General features: G+C 32.1%; 1 pseudogene across 2 annotated transcripts in view; it reads right to left on the bottom strand.

Moving 5' to 3' along the window:
- LOC118193622 (hexosaminidase D pseudogene) overlaps positions 1-6,916 on the bottom strand; it is a 33,265-nt pseudogene extending 26,349 nt beyond the window's left edge. The window contains exon 1 of one of the 2 annotated variants that reach the window (XR_015038669.1): positions 6,326-6,916. The product of XR_015038669.1 is annotated as a hexosaminidase D pseudogene, transcript variant X2 (transcript). Of the gene's footprint in view, positions 1-6,124 lie in introns of both variants that reach the window. The other variant, XR_015038668.1, reaches the window with a different exon arrangement.
- Positions 6,917-19,540: the final 12,624 nt, after the last annotated feature.

The following is a 19,540-nucleotide window of genomic DNA, read 5'->3' as shown; positions in this document are numbered from 1 at the left end:
AAATTGAGAAATTATTAATTAAAATTTTAAAAACCGCAGTGCTTCAGAATTTCCCAAGAGAAAATCTCAAATTTCTATCAAAGCACTTTACTCTCCTCCAGTATACTAATTCATTGTATAAATCCCTCAAAACATTATTTTAACAACAAAGCAGTTTGGTCTTTAACATGAACTTTGAAAAAAAAAGAAAATTTTTTCTGAGAAAAGTCCACAATTAACCTACAGGAAGACAATGTAAAATTGCAAATAATCATCAACTGAGTATGAACTGACAAAAATATTGCATGACTCGTACAGTTTCTTATATATACCCCCAACACAACTATTATGAAAAAAATTAACAAAGATGTCAACGTATGTATGACACATCGAGGTACATTTTTAAAAGATATGCATTAATACTTTAGAAATAACCAGTATATTTGCATACTACCATAAACAGCTTCACAAAATAATGAGATTATAAAATTAGCACAACTTTTAACAAATACATAAGATTAACAAAATTTGGCTGATCTTTGGAATATGGTAACAGGTAGTTTGGCGACATTTTGGAGGCGATAAAGGTTACTACCTAGGACTTTGGTAAGAATGTGAGAAGTACTCAGTTCCGATTACGCATTATTTGGTGTGAGGGAAATGAGAGATCATGAGATATGTCATGTGACATTAATGGACGAATTACAGTTCTTTAATCGGAAAAGGGGGTAAAAATTTGAAAAAATATCGGTAGTAATATATTATTTTGTATTAAGCTTCACTGTGTGTTGTGTGAAATAGTGTTGATTAATTTTCGGATTGCATGGCGCCACGTAAAGTGAAAGAAATTAGCAGTAGTACTGCAGCCGATTGGAACTCTTTCTGTAGGGAAGTGTGTGTGCCACGTAATGAAGACTCTGAAGAAGATTAGGTAAGTTAGTATTTTTAATCATTTGAGGATATTATTTTTATGCATTGTTCTAAATGTAAGGAGTAAATAAATTAATATGGTATTATGGAAAATTGTTATTAGCAATGATTTAGTTTAAAGTAATTAGGATTATAATCTAATTTTTATTAATTTAATATATGTGCTTATTTATACTTTAAGTAGTGTTTTTTAATTTAATTATATTTTAATTTAATGATCGTGATTTTGTGAGTTATATGTTTGTAGTATTTTGGAATATGTTTGAGTAGAATACGTTGAGTATTTTCCTGCATTTTCGTGAAATTTTTCTAATTTATGAGAAAAAAGCAGTGTACATGGATATAGTGAAGAGTGTGCGCAATGCCATTTTTGTGCAATTCTGGGATGTTTTTTTAAGTAAAAATAAGTCGATGTGTACATGGTTTAATTATATTTTAATTAAATGATAGTTATTTTGTGAATTATATGTTTGTAGTACCGTAATTTCGCGCGTATAGTCCGCGGACTATCTGTGTTTAAAATGCAAATTTTTGAAGCTGCGGACTATCCACCTGTGCGGATAATACGCTGGTTGTTCATGGTTAAAATTGTTGAAATTTAAAAAACACGCTGTCATGAACTGCCGATGATCAAATATAAAAAAAGCGCGAGATTCCAAGTATCCTTCGCATTGCTTTAGCACAACTGCCGGGAGGGGGAAAAGTAGTTGATGCGTCTGCTCGGTTTTTAGGAGCCATAGTAGCAAGTACCTGGAGTACGAAAAAAAAAGCATGATTCATTTACTTATAGCGTGGTTTGGCAACACCGAGTGAGTGGGGTCGAAGGTCACATTTCATTACCACTTATCACGAGGATAGCACGTTGCACAGTATTTTGTTTTCGTATTTTGTCTTTCATCTTCGCTAACGTTGATGAAACATCGCCGGAGATTTTCTGCTGAGAGGTAGTTGAGAAAACTGAAAAAGATGGAAATAGAGAAGCGGGCAGTTATTGGTTTAATCCTAGTATCCGGTGCACACGGGATTTGACTACTTTTGGCGACTTTATGATGAGCAGTAAAAACGGGACATATACGATGAGTAGTTAACGGGTCATTCAAAGAAAATATATAGTTAAACATAGTATATACTATGTATATAGTATATATACTATGCGTGTATAGTATATATATAGACGTTCTTTGGATCATTTTTGGTGTTGGCGATAATTTTCAAAGTCGCGCCAAGGCTGCACCGTATACTAGGATTTTACTCAGTTATTTTGAAGTGGACAAGAAAGCGGTGAGAAATTTGCGCAAACAAAAGATGTGTTTAAAAAGCATGGGAATATTGCCGTATTAAAAAAACATAATTTCGGACGTATAGTCCGCGGACTATCTGATAATTTTTAAATTTTTTTTTATATAAAATCGTGTCTGCGGACTATACGATGGTGCGGACTATACGTGCGAAATTACGGTAATTTGGTATACGTTTCAGTCGAAGTAAACGTGCATGGAAATAATTTAAATATTTGAGACTCAGCATTTGTAACCATTTTTAATGTTTTGTTATAGATTCGTTGGTGACGTTTATAATAGATAATTTAAAGGTAAAAGTTTTTGGATATTTTATTTATTTTATGCGTGCATATGTTCATCTTTGGAAAGGGTATATACTTCTTCGCGATCAGGTAATTTCATATATGTCATTTTTACCGAATTTAAAGATTCACAAAATTTTCATGCATTTTCGTGAAATTTTTCTAATTTATGAGAAAAAAGCAGTGTACGTGGATATAGTGAAGAGTGTGCGCAATGCCATTTTTGTGCAATTCTGGGATGTTCTTTCAAGTAAAAATAAGTTGACGTGTACATGGTTTAATTACCGTAATTTCCGGAAGAAACGCCGCGGCGTTTACGTGTTTAAAACTTAAATTTTCAGCGGGTGCGGCGTTTCTACCCATGCGGCGTTTAGGTGTAGTAAAAATAAAATATTTCCTATGATGGTCATTGTACATAGTTTGGATGGCCTTGTCATTGTGCATAAACTGGTGCTGTTCCCACACAAAAGACCACTCAGTTGCTTTTTGCGATATGTTATTTCGTTTACATTCTTTCCCTTGAACGGACCTACATGCCTTATTCACCCTAAACGAGATCTCAGAACAATAACATTCTTCCCCCTTTCAAATCAACATTCTCATCAGTTTGAATAGTCTCTCTGCTCTGTCATTCGATGAATCTTCCAGGACCCATCCTCTTTCCACCCCTAACTTTTCTGCAATTTTTTCAAAGGCGGACACGACTCCACCTGCCTCGCAATAACGAACTCTGACGTATTTCCCCTTCAGCATGAATGGATTTTTCTTGGCATTCTGCCAAATACAAATCCCAACAGTTTGGGTACAAGTACTTGTTGGATAGTTTTTAAGTAAGAAGGGAGCGGAAAATTTTTGAAAATGTCTCTAAACGGCATAAAAGCTATACATTTCTTACCTTTAATTTATTTTTGAGTTATGGTTTCATTTCATGCATTTTTCTTAACTGGTATGTCATATATCAGGACTTAGGTTGAGTTTTTGCATCTATACGGCCCACGACGATGTCACGCGCAATTTAATCTATTGCGGCGTTTATGCTGATGCGGCCTTTCTGTGTAATTTTTATTTTTTCCCGCCATTTTTCTTGAGTGCGGCGTTTACGCTGATGCGGCCTTTCTTCCAGAAATTACGGTATATTTAAATTAAATGATAGTTTTGTGAATTATATGTTTGTAGCAATTTGGTATACGTTGGAGTGGATGTAAACGTGCATGGAAATAATTTAAATATTTGACAGTAAGCATTTGTAACCATTTTTAATGTTTTGTTATGAATATGTTGGTGACGTTCATAATAGATAATTTAGAGATAAAAGTTTTTGGATATTTTATTTATATTATACGTGGAAATGTTCATCCTTGGATAGGGTATATACGTTTTCGCGATCAGGTAATTTCATATATGTGCTTTTTACCAAGTTTAAAGATTCACAAAATTTTCCTGCATTTTCGTGCAAATTTTTGTAATTTATGAGAAAATAGCAGCTTAGATGGATAAAGTCAAGAGTGTGCACAATGCCATTTTTGTGCAATTCTGGGATGTTTTTTTCAGTAAAAATAAGTGGACGTGTACATGGTTACTGTGTTTGTGCGATTTTGAAAAACGCGGCAAGGAGTTTGTGATTCTGCACTTTTTCCCAATTTTGCAGTTAACATTTGTCATGATTAAGCAGTTTTGTTCCATAAAATTTCTAGCATAAGTGTAATTTGTCTAGGAGATTGTTGGAAAAAGTGTTAAGAAAATTAAAAGAAAAGAAATATATCTTTACTTCATGAAGACAAAATGGCGTCAAAAAAAAAAAAAAAAAAATAGAGGGTTCCTGTAGCAGAGTTGGTCGCCAAATTATCGCCAAGTTACCATAATCCAAAGATCAACCCAAAATTTACTTCTCTGAAAGCATCATACTATTTTTGTAACACATGATATAAACATTAATCAATACCTTCATGAAATTAACTTCCTTCAACCATAAAGACTAATTAAAGGCAATTTTTCAAGCAAAGACAGTATACATTTAGCAGATCTTAGGTACACAGTAAAACTATTCTAATCAGCTAATCTTTGGAATATGGTAACAGGTAGTTTGTCGACATTTTGGTAAGGCGATAAAGGTTACTAGCTAGGACTTTAGCAGTGTAGATGGATAAAGTCAAAAGTGTGCGCAATGCCCTTTTTGTGCAATTCTGGGATGTTTTTTTAAGTGAAAATAGGTTGATGTGTACATGGATGCAGTGTATGTGCAATTCTTAAAAACGCGGCAAGCAGTGGACGATTCTGCACTTTCTCCCAATTTTGCACCTAATCTTCGTCATGATTAAGCACTTTTGTTCCATAAAAGTTCTAGCATAAGTGTAATTCGGCTAGCAGATTGTTGGAAAAAAATGTTGAGTAAAAAAAAAAGCCTTTACTTCGTGAAGACAAAATGCCGTCCAAAAAAAAAATAACTAGCAGGTTGCTGTAGCAGGGTTGGTCGCCAAATTTTCACCAAAAAATCGCCAAGTTACCATACTCCAAAGATTAACCTTCTAATCTTACTAAAAGACATAAACACAGGTTTAAACATTACAAAGATACATGATACAAATTTCAGAAACTAATTTTAACATTTTGAACAGCTTCACCTCTAAAATGTATAGCCAAATTTACGTACAAAATTTGTACTCCAGTAAACCCTGGAAAAATTCAACACAAAATATACTTTCCAGTAATTGTAATAATGACTTGCAAAAATCATTGTTTCAAACCATATTTTCCTTGTAGTGCTTTATATAACCAAAATTTACCTAAGAATTACATCTCCTTGTGTCTCAATTTGACATACTTCACATTTTTTATGAGATATTTGCTTTAAAAGACAAATATACTTGGACTTTTAAAATATATTTTGCGACTAATTACTCCTTGAATATCTAGCTTCACTTTCAGAAAGAAATTACAGCAGACTTTTAGAATGCTACAATTTTGATCAAGTGACACCTTTTAGTAGAAATACACCAAAACTGAATTTTCATATGTATTGCATAAGAAAAAAATAATTTAATAGCCACATTAGAAATAAAAATTAAATCTCATCCCATTAAAAGCTGAGAAATTATTGATTAAAATTTTAAAAATCGCACTGCTTCAAAAATTCCCAACAGAAATCTCAAATTTATATCAAGGCAGATTACCCTCCCGCAGGATACCAATTCGTTGTATAAATTCCTGAAAACAGATTTTAATGAAAAAGCAGTTTAACATTAAATTGAAAAAATTTCTTACATGAAAAATTTACGATTAACCTACAAGAAGGAATGTAAAATTACTAATCATCATCGTTCTGCAGTATGAACTGACAATAATTTTGCATGGCTTATACATTTTCTATAAATACCCTTAACACAATTACTACGAATTAAATTAACAAAAATGTCATCTATGTACAACACATGGAGCTACATTTCTAAAGGATGTGCATTAAGACTTTAGAAATAACTCGTCTCTATATTTACGCACTAGCATAAAGAACTTCAAGAAAAAAATGTGATTATAAAATTAGTACACCATTTAACAAATACACAATATAAACACAATTGACTTCTCTGAAATCATCATACAATGTTCGTAACACATGATGTAAACATTAATCAATACCTTCATAAAATTAACTTCCTTCAACCATAAGGACTAATTAACAGTGATTTTTCATGCAGAGAGAGTATACGTTTGGCAGATCTTAAGTACACAGTAAAACCTTTCTAATCTTATTAGCAGATGTACACACAAGTATAAACATTACACAGATACATGGTCCAAATTTCAGAAACTTTAAGCATTTCGAACAACTTCACCTACAAAATGCACAGCCAGTTTTACGAGGGCCATCCAGGAAGTAGATTACGTTTCCGTCTGTGTCCGCTAGGGGCGGGGCTAGCGCGGCCATCTTGGGGTCAGAGCGTTGCGCAGCTCAGTCTGCATCTAGCCGTGCTAGTGAGAGGTTCGTGCTGTGCTCCGTTCAGATACTGTGACGGTTTGAAATGTCTGCGTTAATTGAAAATCCTGCGAGGTGCGCTCAGTAATAAGGTTTCTGACTGCAAAAAACTGTAAACCGATAGAAATCTATCGGCAGCTTCGTGAAGTGTATGGGGACAACATTATCACTGAAGGTGGAGTGCGTCAGTGGGTCATAAGATTTCAAAATGGCCGAACCAATGTTCACGACGAAGATCGAAGTGGGAGACCCAGCATAGTGACCGCCGAACTTCTCGAAAAAGTCGATGCTAAAGTCCGTGAAAATCGAAATTTCACAATAACGGAACTTTCTTTGAGTTTTCCACATATTTCGCGAAGTTTGTTGCACGAAATCATCAGCGAAAAGCTTGGTTACCACAAGTTTTGTGCAAGATGGAAGGCAAGAAGAGGTAACGAAGTGGTTGAAGGCGCAGGCGGCCGAATTTTTCGACGAAGGAATTTCCAAGCTCGTACATCGCTACGATAAATGCCTTAATTTGTATGGTGACTATGTAGAAAAGTAGTATTTGAGTGTGGCTTTCATCTGTATATAATAAAATTTGTTTCCTATACTTTGTTTATTTTTTTATTCCAAAACGTAATCTACTTTCTGGATAGCCCTCGTAAGTTAGAAATTTGTACTCCAGGAAACACTGGAAAGATTCACGTTATTTCATCGCAAAATATGCTTTACAATAATTGTCATAACGACATGTAAAAACTATTTTTCTACACTTTATTCTCCTCATAGTGCTTTATATAACCAAAATTCAAGTGACAAGATTTACATCTAAAGTGTCCCAATTTTACTTATAGTTTTAATGAGATATTTGTTTTAAAACAGATATAAACGGGTCCTTTTACATTGGTTTTGTTAACATTTTAAATTCAAAACCAATTGAAATAGCCTGTGGTTATGAAAATAAATCAATATATGCAAAATACATACAACAGCACTAGTCTTAATTTTGACGAAACTGAAAAACCGTCGTTTTTCGAGGATTTCGACACTTTGGATGACTGTCTATTAAATCGTTAAAGATAAAAAATACACAATCATGATTTGCCAAAAAAGAGTTCGATCTTGATTTCGTCAACACGGTAAATTTTCCTAAATACTCATTGCAGGTTGCGGAAAAACTCCGTAGTGAGCGTGAATCTTTTCTTATAGCTAATTCCGGAGTGGACTGTATATCTCATCGCATGTGCATCGAACGCCAAATTAAGGAGATGGAGGGCAAATTCAATAATTTGAAAGATAAGTGCGAAATGTATAAGGCACGTAATGATACTGTTGTTCATTCTGATGTAGTTAATGCTCATGTGAGTAATTCTAATGGTATTGAAAGTTGTGTACTGTTATATATGTAACTGTAACTGTATCTATTATTATCTTTAACCATAAATGTTTGGGGGCGCTGCGATCACGAAAGCTGGAGGCAGTGTCTAAACATAGCTCCGAAATTTTTTAAATAACTGTTTCAGTAAATATTTTCAACTCTAAAAAAGTTTAATGCATCTTTCCTATGCAATGTCTCATTCATCAAATTGAAAAAGGAAACTTCGCTTCTTCGAAACTTCAGATGTTTTGTTAGCTGTTTACTATCAACACGAGAAATCCAAAAGAGGCCCTAACACGGAATATTCAGATAAATAACATTCTGTTCTCTATACAATATATGTTTCTCTATCACTAGAGTGCAATTAAATTTCTTTATTTATTATTTTTCATAAGATTCTAGCATTATACAATAGTTAGTAATAGTAGCAAGTCATGTGGTTCTTTTCTTCGTAACTATTCCGTAGAGACGCCACATTCCTTATCAGTAGTCCGTTCTTATCAGCAATTCACACCCTTCGGAGGCCCCCCCTCCCTCTTCCTGCTTAGGAATTTCTAAAAATGGGGATCTCTTGACCATCGATGAGTATAGATTGTGATTTTTGTAACTAAGATCCCCGACCTTTATTTTTCAGGTATCAAACTTGAAATTATTAAAGGGTGACGGAATTTATTAAACTTGTACTATAATAAATTACAACGGTTAAATTAATAAATTAATTTTATATTTAACTAATATTTAAGAAAAATTAAACTGTATAATTTATTTTTGTTGATATGCTCTCACACTGTGTATGGATTTATGATTTTGTCAATTACTGTTTTTCTGAAATATACATGAATATTTTGGGAACGGCAATAGTTAATGTTACTTTAGTTAAAATATTATGTACACTGCTCATAGGAAGGAATGGGACAGTGCTGTGTCTCGCGTTCTACTGGGGCGGTTCGCGGGGTTCGGGTTGCGTTCTTCATGTCTCGGGGGCGCGACTTGGGATATGTGTTGGATTTGTGTGTGGCACTATTCTGGCATGGGTGTTTTGGCACGGAGTCGGACTTTTTCTGGGGTAGCATGCCGGTTTTTTTGCATGTTTCGATTCTGCGACTCAGGTTATGCCAGAATGCCAAGTTTTGTAAAAAATCGTACGAGTAGTTTTTGAAATATTAGCTCTCAAAATTTTAGCTCCTCAATGTTAATTGAATTTGACAAATATTTATTTATATCTCTTTTTTTATTAAACTTTTTTGATTTTTTCTCTCACATTTCGAAATTTAGGTTTATTCCAAATAAAATTTAGCCATTTTTTGTGTTTTATTTTTTAAATTTCTATTTTTAAATAATTTTTATAAATTTTTCGAAAAAAATTTTGAATTATAACCTATAAAATTTTTACCATCATCTTAAAGTAGGTATATTTTTAAGCATATCTGCAAACAATTAGACTTTTTTATTCACAATTTTCTAAGATATACACAAATTTACATATTTTCGCGTTTTGAAATTTGGCATCTTTTTTTTGAGCGATAATAACGCCAAATGTGGTCTATGGATTTTTGTTACACTGTATTGCCACAGCTATTTTTAACCTTAAATTTCAAGTAAAATTTTACGGAGAATTAATTATATGACATTTTTTCCCTCAATGATGCGTAATAAATATTTATTAATACTATATGAAAAGCTATTTTTTTAAATAAATTTTTTAATATTTTTTTAAATTTCTCTCTATTTTTTTTTTTTTTTTTTAATAAGAGTAAATTTTTACCTTCGGCGTTTTATCGTCTGCTACTTTACTTCGTTTAAATCGAATTGTCTAAAACTGAGAATTTTCGTTTGATGTTTATTTGAATTTTATGACATTAACTGCACAATTTATTTCTAAACAAACTGATGCTTTTGAAGTGGCTGAAAGAGCGGCTGGTACTATCATCCATATTTTTAAAGCACAGTATATTTTTATAGAAACATAAGATTTAGAATAATCATTTTTATAGTCAAATTATGATATAAATATACAACCCTCTAGAGGCTGAATTAATGGAAGTTCATTGGTTATGTAGTAATGATATGCAGCTACTTAATCGCTGGATAAGTCAGCAGATTCCGTGGACAAGTAAGAATAATTATATAAACGACACCCAACATTCTGAATTCAATTAACAACGAGGATACGATGTTTATTAAATGAATTCAAGAAGTTTTAAAACATAAAAAATCAACTCATTTTTTATCCTAAAATGTATTTTTGTGCGTAGCGTATTTTCATTATTCTAATTTAAAATTCTAATAATTCTTAAAATTCTAATTTAGAATGTAATTGTCAAGAACTGATTCCTAATCATCAGTAATATAATAAGTAATTATTACGGTTATTAATAAATCCTTCTTATAAAGTAATTGCAAATATTTCAAAAAACTTTCTGTCTGAATGTAAATATTTTTCTGTGTAAATATTTTTAATTTTATATTAATCAAGATTGCACACGATATTATTTATTTGCACTTCAATTCTTAACGTCAGTTCTAGTAGAAGTTACAAATCAATTTTATTTAATTAAGGATTCGATTGGATTGGATTATTTAATTATGGCAAGCACGTGAGGGCTATCTACCTAAAGGGAGGGATGCCTTCGTGGAGAACTTTCTAAGGAAAACTGGCTCGTATACACGTTACACATCGGGAAAACCACGAAAACGCCCATGCAACCAGCCCGTTTGCGGGATTCGAACCTCGGACCGAACCACCAGTGATCAGAGTCTTTACCGCTCGGCCGTTTGTGGGCCTTTATGAAATGGAAGGCGATAACTTTATTTAAAATGATTGTCAGAAATACCAAAATGTTTCGAAAAGTTGGATACTTTTTAATATACTTTCAGAATGCTTAAAGAAAAAGAGAAGAAAAATAAATTTTTTCGTAAAATTTAGTATTTGTATTTTTTTTTAATTTAAAACTTTTCAATGTTATGAGATTTGATTCTTGCGATTTCAAAAATAAAATATTTGACTAAAATATGAATAACATTTTAAGAAACAAAATGTGGATAAAATAGTGTAAAGCAATGGGCACAATGGTAAAACTGTTTAAAGCAGTGTATGGAAGTCATCCTAAGTTAAAATGTCGGTTATACATCTCTCTTATTTATATATATCTTTTCTGAACGGAACATTGAAGGGCGTGTAAAACTGTGCTTTACTGTATTTTCTCTTTTAATATAGTATGCAGTTTTCAAACTCATCGCAGTCTGGGTTACAAAGTATTCTTCCGAAAGAAACGCAGTTCAAATAAATAAAATCAAATTCTGGAAAATTGATATTAATAAATATATTTAAAATGCTCAGTTCGAAGGAATAAATAGAAAATTTTAAAACAATTATCTGAAGAGACAATGCAACACAATTAAAATAAAAGTATAAAATTTTAAAAATTGCCTAAAATAATAACTATGGCGAAAAATATATATAAAGAAAACTATTTGAAAAAAAAATAAACGCTGCACCTTTATTTACGCAGTTCGAATAGGTAAATAGAAATTTTTAAAACAGTTATTCGAAAAAAAAACGTGTAAATTAAACAATTAAAATGAAATTCGAAAAAGAAAAAATTACTTAAAATAATAAGTTATAATTAAAAATATAATATAAAGAATATTATTTGGAAAAAAGGAACGATGGTGACTTTTTTTCCTCTCACGGGAAAGGAAACTAGGTTGCCATATATTAAGAAGTTGGCCAAGTGAAGTATTCTTGGCGCAAACTGACAAAAAAGTGCCAACATAAATTTGTGAATTTCTCCGTAAATTTCGCTCCAAATTTTACAAAATTTCATATTTGGGCGTAGTTTGGGTCCTGGAGTCGGGGTGTGTGGGGGGATTGTTGTGTTGTTTCGGAGGGGGTCCGATTTTGTGTCGGGGTGCCTATGTTGGGGTGGTGCTGTATGTGGGTCTAATATGTGTCCTGGGTCGCGCTTTCGGGGCGTGGGGGCGCGATTTGGCTTTTGTCGATCGGCCCGGTGGATCGGGGGATGTAGGGCTGTCCCATTTTTTTTAGCAGTGTACATCTCTGTGATGATATATGTCTTTTCTAGTTAGGTCTCAAGATAAGGGCATACACATTACCATGCAGGAATTCATTCATTTATTTTTTTTATTAAACTTAGCTAAAGTTTGCTTCTTAAAGACACTAATTTTTGCAGATGAACTCCTTAACTACACTCATGGACACAATCGTATTTTAGGATATTTTCTACTTCTTTTCCTTTTCTTTCTTTAGGCCCTTTCTTTTTTTTCCCTCTATTATTTTTGGGCCATTTATTTTAAATTTTATTTTGTCCCATCTTTTCTTTCTGGCCTTTTGAATTCGTAAAAAATGTACGAAGTTCCTTTTTACTCTCCTCAAATACGAAATTACCCCTCTTTCTATATACCTTTCCTTCGCACCTATGCTTGATTTTTTGCCCATCGGTGCAGAAAGACTTAGCCGGTGCAAAACAAGACATCTGTCTACTTTGTCTGTCTGTCTGTCTAAAAACGATGTTTGTGTACATCTTGTAGTCATCACTGAGCACGTACCCAACACATATAAAATACAACACATGGCGCAGCCGGTCGTTGATTAAAAAAGAAAATCTTTTTTGAAGAACCATGCAGCCTCGGTAAAGATGTTCTAAACAAAAACATCATGGGAAGTTGTTTACAGTGAAATCGAAACTTATATCGCTGGTAAGTGAGTTGTTTACTTTTATTGGAAGTGGCTAAAAATACGTATATATAAACTATTTAAAGTCCTAAATTAAATATGGATGGATTAAAGCCACCAAGTAATCTAAGTTTCGAAGGAAATTTAAGCGAAAATTGGAAGAAATGGAAACAAAAATTCCAAATTTATATTTTAGCGTCTGGTGGTATTACTAAATCACCGGAAATTAAAGTACAGTGTCTCAAAAAAGTGATGGGACACTTGTGCTTTACAAAAGGAAACTGCAATAAAATAAATTTAAAAAACATGTAAAATTTTTTGTGGGTGTGTTTCATACTTAAATTTAGTAACAATTATTACATATCATACATTTTCTCAAAATATTAAAATATTAATTTAATAAAAATAGAATTGTTCAGAACGGAGCAGAAAATGGCTCACTTAAGTGATGGGACACTACGTACTATGCAACAAAAATCGTCTGTATTGTAAGCAATAAAAATATCTTTTGGGGTATTTATTTTTACTCAAAAGCAATTGCCAATAATTTATAAAATAGTCTGCAGTATTTCTCTCCAGTTTGTTTTAGAATTTTTGTGTTTTTTAGCTCTGTGCAGCCATGAATGCTAAACGAAAAGAAACTTTGCCTGGAATTCAAAAATTAGTTATTAATTTGCATATTGAACGTGGAAAATCTATTAGAGAAACTACTGAAACAGTTAACTTCAGTTATTCCACAGTTTTCAATATCATTAAACGATATAAAAAGAATCATATGATTCAGGATAAAAGAAGACATGGCCGACCATCAAAGCTATCCAATGGAATAAAGCGAATTATCGTTCGAAATATTTAAAAAAAATCCAAGAATGAGTGTTCCTAAAGTTGCTGCTGATTTACAAGCATTATATGGAGTAATTGTTAATTCTGAGACTATTAGAAGAGTAATTCGATCTACTGGATATCACGGTAGAGCAGCCAGAAAAAAATTCTTCGTAAGTGAAAAGAATAGAAAACTCAGACTGACTTTCGCAAAATCCAACATAAATAAGAATTCTGAGTACTGGAATGAAGTTATATTTGCTGATGAGAGTAAATTTAATATATTTGGTTCTGACGGTAGAATCTTGGTGTGGAGAAAACCCAGGGAAGAATTTCGCAAACAGAACTTGGTGCCAACAGTAAAACATGGTGGAGGAGGAGTTATGGTATGGGGGTGTATGTCGTCCGCTGGAGTTGGTAATCTTGTTTTTATTGACAGTATAATGGATCAGTACAAGTATATTGACATTTTAAATCAAAATTTGAAATCTTCAGCACGAAAATTGAACCTTCATAACTATTTTAAATTCTACCAGGACAATGACCCCAAGCACAGTGCTTTGAACGTTAGACTCTGGCTGCTGTATAACTGTCCTGAAATAATAAAAACACCCCCACAATCTCCAGATGTAAATCTCATAGAGAATATTTGGCAAGAATTGGAATCAAGAATTCGCAAACACACCATTTCTTCAAAACAACAATTAAAATCGGTGCTTCAAGAAGAATGGGGTAAAATCACTCCAGAAATCACAAAAAAATTAGTCGAATCCATCCCAAGAAGATTAAATCATGTTTTAAAAGTAAAAAGAAATCCAACAAAATATTAAAACCTTTTAAAAAGTAAAATTTTTGGATAAATATTTGCTGGAAAAGTAAGTGTCCCATCACTTAAGTGAGCCATTTTCTGCTCCGTTCTAAACAATTGTATTTTTATTAAATTAATATTTTAATATTTTGAGAAAATGTTATGTAATAATTGTTATTAAATTTAAGTATGAAACACACCCACAAAAAATTTTACATGTTTTTTAAATTAATTTTATTGCAGTTCCCTTTTGTAAAGCACAAGTGTCCCATCACTTTATTGAGACACTGTAGCTATTTTATTGCATATAATTGGTGAAGAAGCACTTGAAAAATTTAATACTTTTAATTTAAGTGAAGAAGATAAGAAGGATGTTCACAAAGTAATTGAAGCTTTCGAAAATTTTTGCATACCGAAAGCAAACGAAAGTGTTGATAGACATATATTTTTCAGTCGAACACAACATGTAGGTGAATCGTTTGATGATTTCTTAACCGATTTAAAGAAATTAAGTAGCAACTGTGGATTTGCAGAATTAAAAGATAGTTTAATAAGGAATAGAATAGTAAGTGGAATTCTAAATAAAAATCTCAAAGATAGATTATTAAGGGAAGATCAGTTAACATTGGAGAAATGTATTAAAATGTGTAAAGCTTCTGAATTAGCAGAACTTCAGCTGAAAACTTTAACTGAAGAAAATAAAATAGAAGCTATCAAACGTAATAAATTTCGGCCTTCAGAGGAAAAAAGACAGCCTTGTAAGAAAGACTATCATGTAAAACAAAGTACTAAATCTTCTTCAAACTATCAAGGAACTAAGTACAATAATCCAAAACCATGTAGAAAATGTGGAACAGACCTCTTTAACAGATACAGAAAGTATTGGGAACAGACCTCTTTTACTTTCAAGGAAGGGATTATCTAATAGTTATAGATTATTTTAGCAAATATGTTGAAATTGGACATTTGGAAGATTTGTCAAGTGTAGCAGTGATAAAGCAATTGAAATCAATTTTTGCAAGACATGGTATTCCGAAAATAGTATATTCGGATAATGGTCCACAATATAATTGCAGGAAATATAAAGATTTTGCAAGAAGATGGAATTTTGAAACCAGAACTTCAAGTCCAAAATACCCGCAGTCTAATGGAATGGTTGAAAGACATATTCAAACTGTCAAGCGAATGTTAGAAAAAGCTGTAGTTGACAACAAGGATCCATATTTAGTTTTACTGGAATATCGTAACTCTCCTATTTCAGATGAAATTAAGTCACCTTCAGAATTGATGTTTGGAAGAAAAGTAAATGGATTGATGCCTATAAAAGAGAATTTTGTCCAAGCTAAACGATTTGAAGACCATAAAAAACATTTACTGAAGAGACAAACCTTACAAAAAAGTTATGATAGGAATGCAAGACCATTAAAACCACTGAAAACAGGAGATCATGTTTACATAAAAGAGAAAGGGAAAAAACTAAATGAAAGAGGGAAAATTATAGAAGAAGCAGAAAGACCACGTTCATATAAGATTATAAGAACAGATGGAAGAATTGTAGAAAGGAACAGAAGAGACCTTCTTAAAGGAACTAATCAGGAAGAGTTTGCAATACAAAACAACTATGAGAATGAAGTTATAGATGAACCCGAGATACATGAAAATAGTAGGAGCACTACAAATTTAGATGTGCCTGTAAGTCCTTCAAAATCTAACAGAAGTGTTGTGTCACCAAATAGTGAAAGAGGTATAGTATCATCAAATGTTTCAAATGGACATAACTACGTCACTCGATCTGGTAGGACTGTTAAGAAACCTTATTATTTAAAAGAATATGTTTAATTTTACTACTATTATTATTTTTTATAAAAAAGGGAGATGTTATATATGTAACTGTAACTGTATCTATTATTATCTTTAACCATAACTGTAATATAGAATAGTAGATGAGTAATGTAGAAAAACGATGTTTGTGTACATCTTGTAGTCATCACTGAGCACGTACCCAACACATATAAAATACAACACAGTGTACTAGGCAAAATGTCTGTGGATAATATTAAAACACCTGCGATTATTTCTGTTTGTGCTAATGACCCTGTAACATCTAAAGATGTACTTTTTCTGAAAATATGGTAATAGGTAAACTTAACTCCTGTACTGAAATCAAGGTCAGTCCGAAAAACGTGCACAAGAACAAAAAAAAAAAAAAAAAAAACACGTGCTCGGACTGATTTATTTCCGCTGGGAAGACCGCTCTGACCACGCAAAATCTTTAAAAATAACGTGGATCTTAAAAACTCTAACAAATGTGTAATTTTTGATAATAGTGAAAATAATGTTAATATGAATGCTGTTTGTTCTGAAAATATTAGTAGTGAAAATTCTAAAGATGCCCCCTTGGGCATCGATTTATCCAAACCAAGGATTATACCTATTATGGTTACTCCTCCACTTAAGGTATTGTTGACAAATGTCTGCCTATTCTTTCAACATAAGGAAATTTAGCGGTATATTATCGCATAATAAAAGGACAGTGAAGTGCTGCGAAAGTCTCCTGCTACATAGAATACATCCTCCAAACTCTGCTAGATTAAAAAAAATGTAATATTTTATCACTGTATTAATAAATATTTGAACTTTTGCTTTTTAGCGTTTTTTCGATTAGTATCAATATTGAAAAACAGAGGGCGCCACAACTCCATTTGGACTGATGGTCAATTTTTATTTTGGGGGAACATTTAATTTGTCATGTTTTTTATGAGAAAAAAGGTTCCATACCCACTTTCATAGTAGTATTCTAGATTTGTTCATAAAAATTTTTAGCAACAATTTTGTTTAAATATTCAAAAATTTTTTTAATGTATATGTTAAAATTTAGCATCGCATTTTGGGCCCCCCACAAATATGAAATGCCTATGAGTGAGTTTTCATCTGATCAAAATGTGATGCTAAATTGTTACAACAAGCAAGGAAATCCACTTATAAGTAAAATTACATCGCAAACCAAAGAAATCTTTGATATGCTGCGACAAGATTGTTTTTGCAAACGTTTAAACAATTTTAAGAAATTCATGTTAGGTGAAACAACATGAAAGTCTAAAAACCCCATTTCTTCGGATATACATTCAAATTCATTATATTACATCACCACGAAGTGATGAATTAACTACGTATTGGCCGTCAAAAGATAGTAAAAGAGGTAATATGTCCTGCAGGCTAAAGAAGTTTGGAGACCCCTGCTATATATGAAGCAAATTCATAACATATAGAATGCTTTCATATTATGTAAAAATTACTAAACTGACAGTGCTGATTAATGATAGCTTTCATTTTAATTTTAAATGCTATTTCTGGAAACAAATGTAAATTGTGTGCATAGAATAAACACATTTTATAAGAAATAAAAGTTAACAAAAGAACACATAAAAAAATCATGATCTCTCTAATTGATAAAGGTCAAATAAACTATGTTATTAAGTGCTTTAAAAATATCGCATCAGTTTACCTAATTTTTAACTATAAATGAACAGAAATTAATGCCTACACATAGCAAGTAAAAATTAATCTGATTCTCAAATAATACTGATTACAAGCAATCACTACATAACAAATAGAAAGAAATATTGTCCAGTTAACAAACAGTTTATGAATAACTAGCTTTTACATTTACATCGCTCTTAAACAGCATTTTTGTAAAACAAACTGTTGGAGACAAGATAATTCTTAAATGCTATAATGATAAAACTTAAATATTCAACAGATAGCATTAACTTCTTGCATGTTAAGAAGCAAATCTTGTTTAATGTCTCCTCCTATATAATTATGTAATTTCCTAATTTCAAAATATTCGGTAACTGAAAATGTTTCAACCAAAAATTAAATAACACGTCTAAATATCAGTATAGCGTGAGCACTTTCACTACTAATTGCATTGAACACACATGCTAGGCCAAACGATCTTTACTCACCATAAAAGTTTTATTTATTCCAATTAATATGATTAAAAAATTTTGATGAAAAGTACGTAATATGGACAATATAAAAATACTACCCCCGAATAAAAAGAATCCTTACTTACCAGAATGCTTTTCTTATACTGTCACGTTTGTTTTACTTGCAAATATTTTGTTACGTTGCACAAATTCATAATAAAAATATGACGCCAAGAGCTTGTATTTTAACATGAGCGAAAATTTCGCCAAAGATAGCAACACATAATTCTGACGTCAGAAATCCAGGGCAACGTTCAGCGCCATCTATTGTCAAAAGGCAGCATTCGTAATTCTCAAAACTTACTCTTAAATTGATTATTTTTTTACCTCATGAAACGTAATAACATTCACAGATTCACCACGGTACAATTCATTTATCAAAATGTGCATATACATCGATTGTATTCAAATATTGAATGCTTTCCATGTCTTTTCTAACCTCTTTGATGCTTTCAATAGTCATCTGTAGAGTCTGGAAAGCAGTGCGAATGTTTACTTCTAAGGTCCTTCAACTAACGAGTCAGTGCGTTCAACGAAAAATTTCTTGAGCGCAATATCTGGCTCTCCACTAAATATAATACAAATGATAAATTATTTGACTAATACTATTAATAAACATTCCACTAAGGGTTATGGAAGAATGTAGAATGATCATTCGATATTTTTTCAGAGAGAGTTAAGGATGTCTTAGAGTGTCTCAGTTACCAATTTTGAACCATTCTACCTAAAATCTTTAATGCTGAACTGATATTAACTTTGGGGTAATTTAATGAACTTACCGAAAAAGAATGCCTTCAAATTTTAGTTATATTTTCTGAATAATCTGATTCTATATTTCGTCAGCTCTTCATTGAATACGTTGGAATTAGGCGTAGCTAAAACGAATTTAAAATAGTCTTCAAATATTAAGTTTAACATTAGTTCATAGAAGCGCTGCTTTCAAGCTGGTAGCGAAATCTTCTCATACTTCATTTCAGCAAAATTCAGAATTACTTCTTTTTCTCTCAAAGCTATTAATATCTTAACAGTAAGCTAATTGGTTCATTTGCTTTTCTTAAAGAGGAAGACGATCTCTTTAAGGATATCAAAAAGGAAATTAATCCATAACCGGTACTTGTAAAATTTAGGATGTCTTCACCTGGATCTCTTGGTGCATGAGTTATTACTCAAAAACTAGCTGTTGACTAAACGCCGAATAAAATTTTACCGACTTTTTCTTCCGCCTCACATGTTTAAAGGAAAAAATAAACTTGCTTTAAAAAAGCAGGATTTACACGTCTATTTATCCGTAAATATTTTCAAACGTCTAAATTTTTCTTATATTTATTTACGTTTACGACCTTTTGATTTTCTTAACATTTAATTCAAGTTTCTGGCAATATGTTCGCCGATAATTTTTAT

The sequence above is a fragment of the Stegodyphus dumicola genome, chromosome X1 (genome assembly GCF_044657685.1).
Source record: "Stegodyphus dumicola isolate Sdum_Otavi_A_Nest chromosome X1, ASM4465768v1".
In the NCBI taxonomy this organism is placed as follows: Eukaryota; Metazoa; Arthropoda; class Arachnida; order Araneae; family Eresidae; genus Stegodyphus; species Stegodyphus dumicola.
Note: the sequence above shows the minus strand (reverse complement) of the source record. Positions and strands in the feature narration are given on the sequence as shown.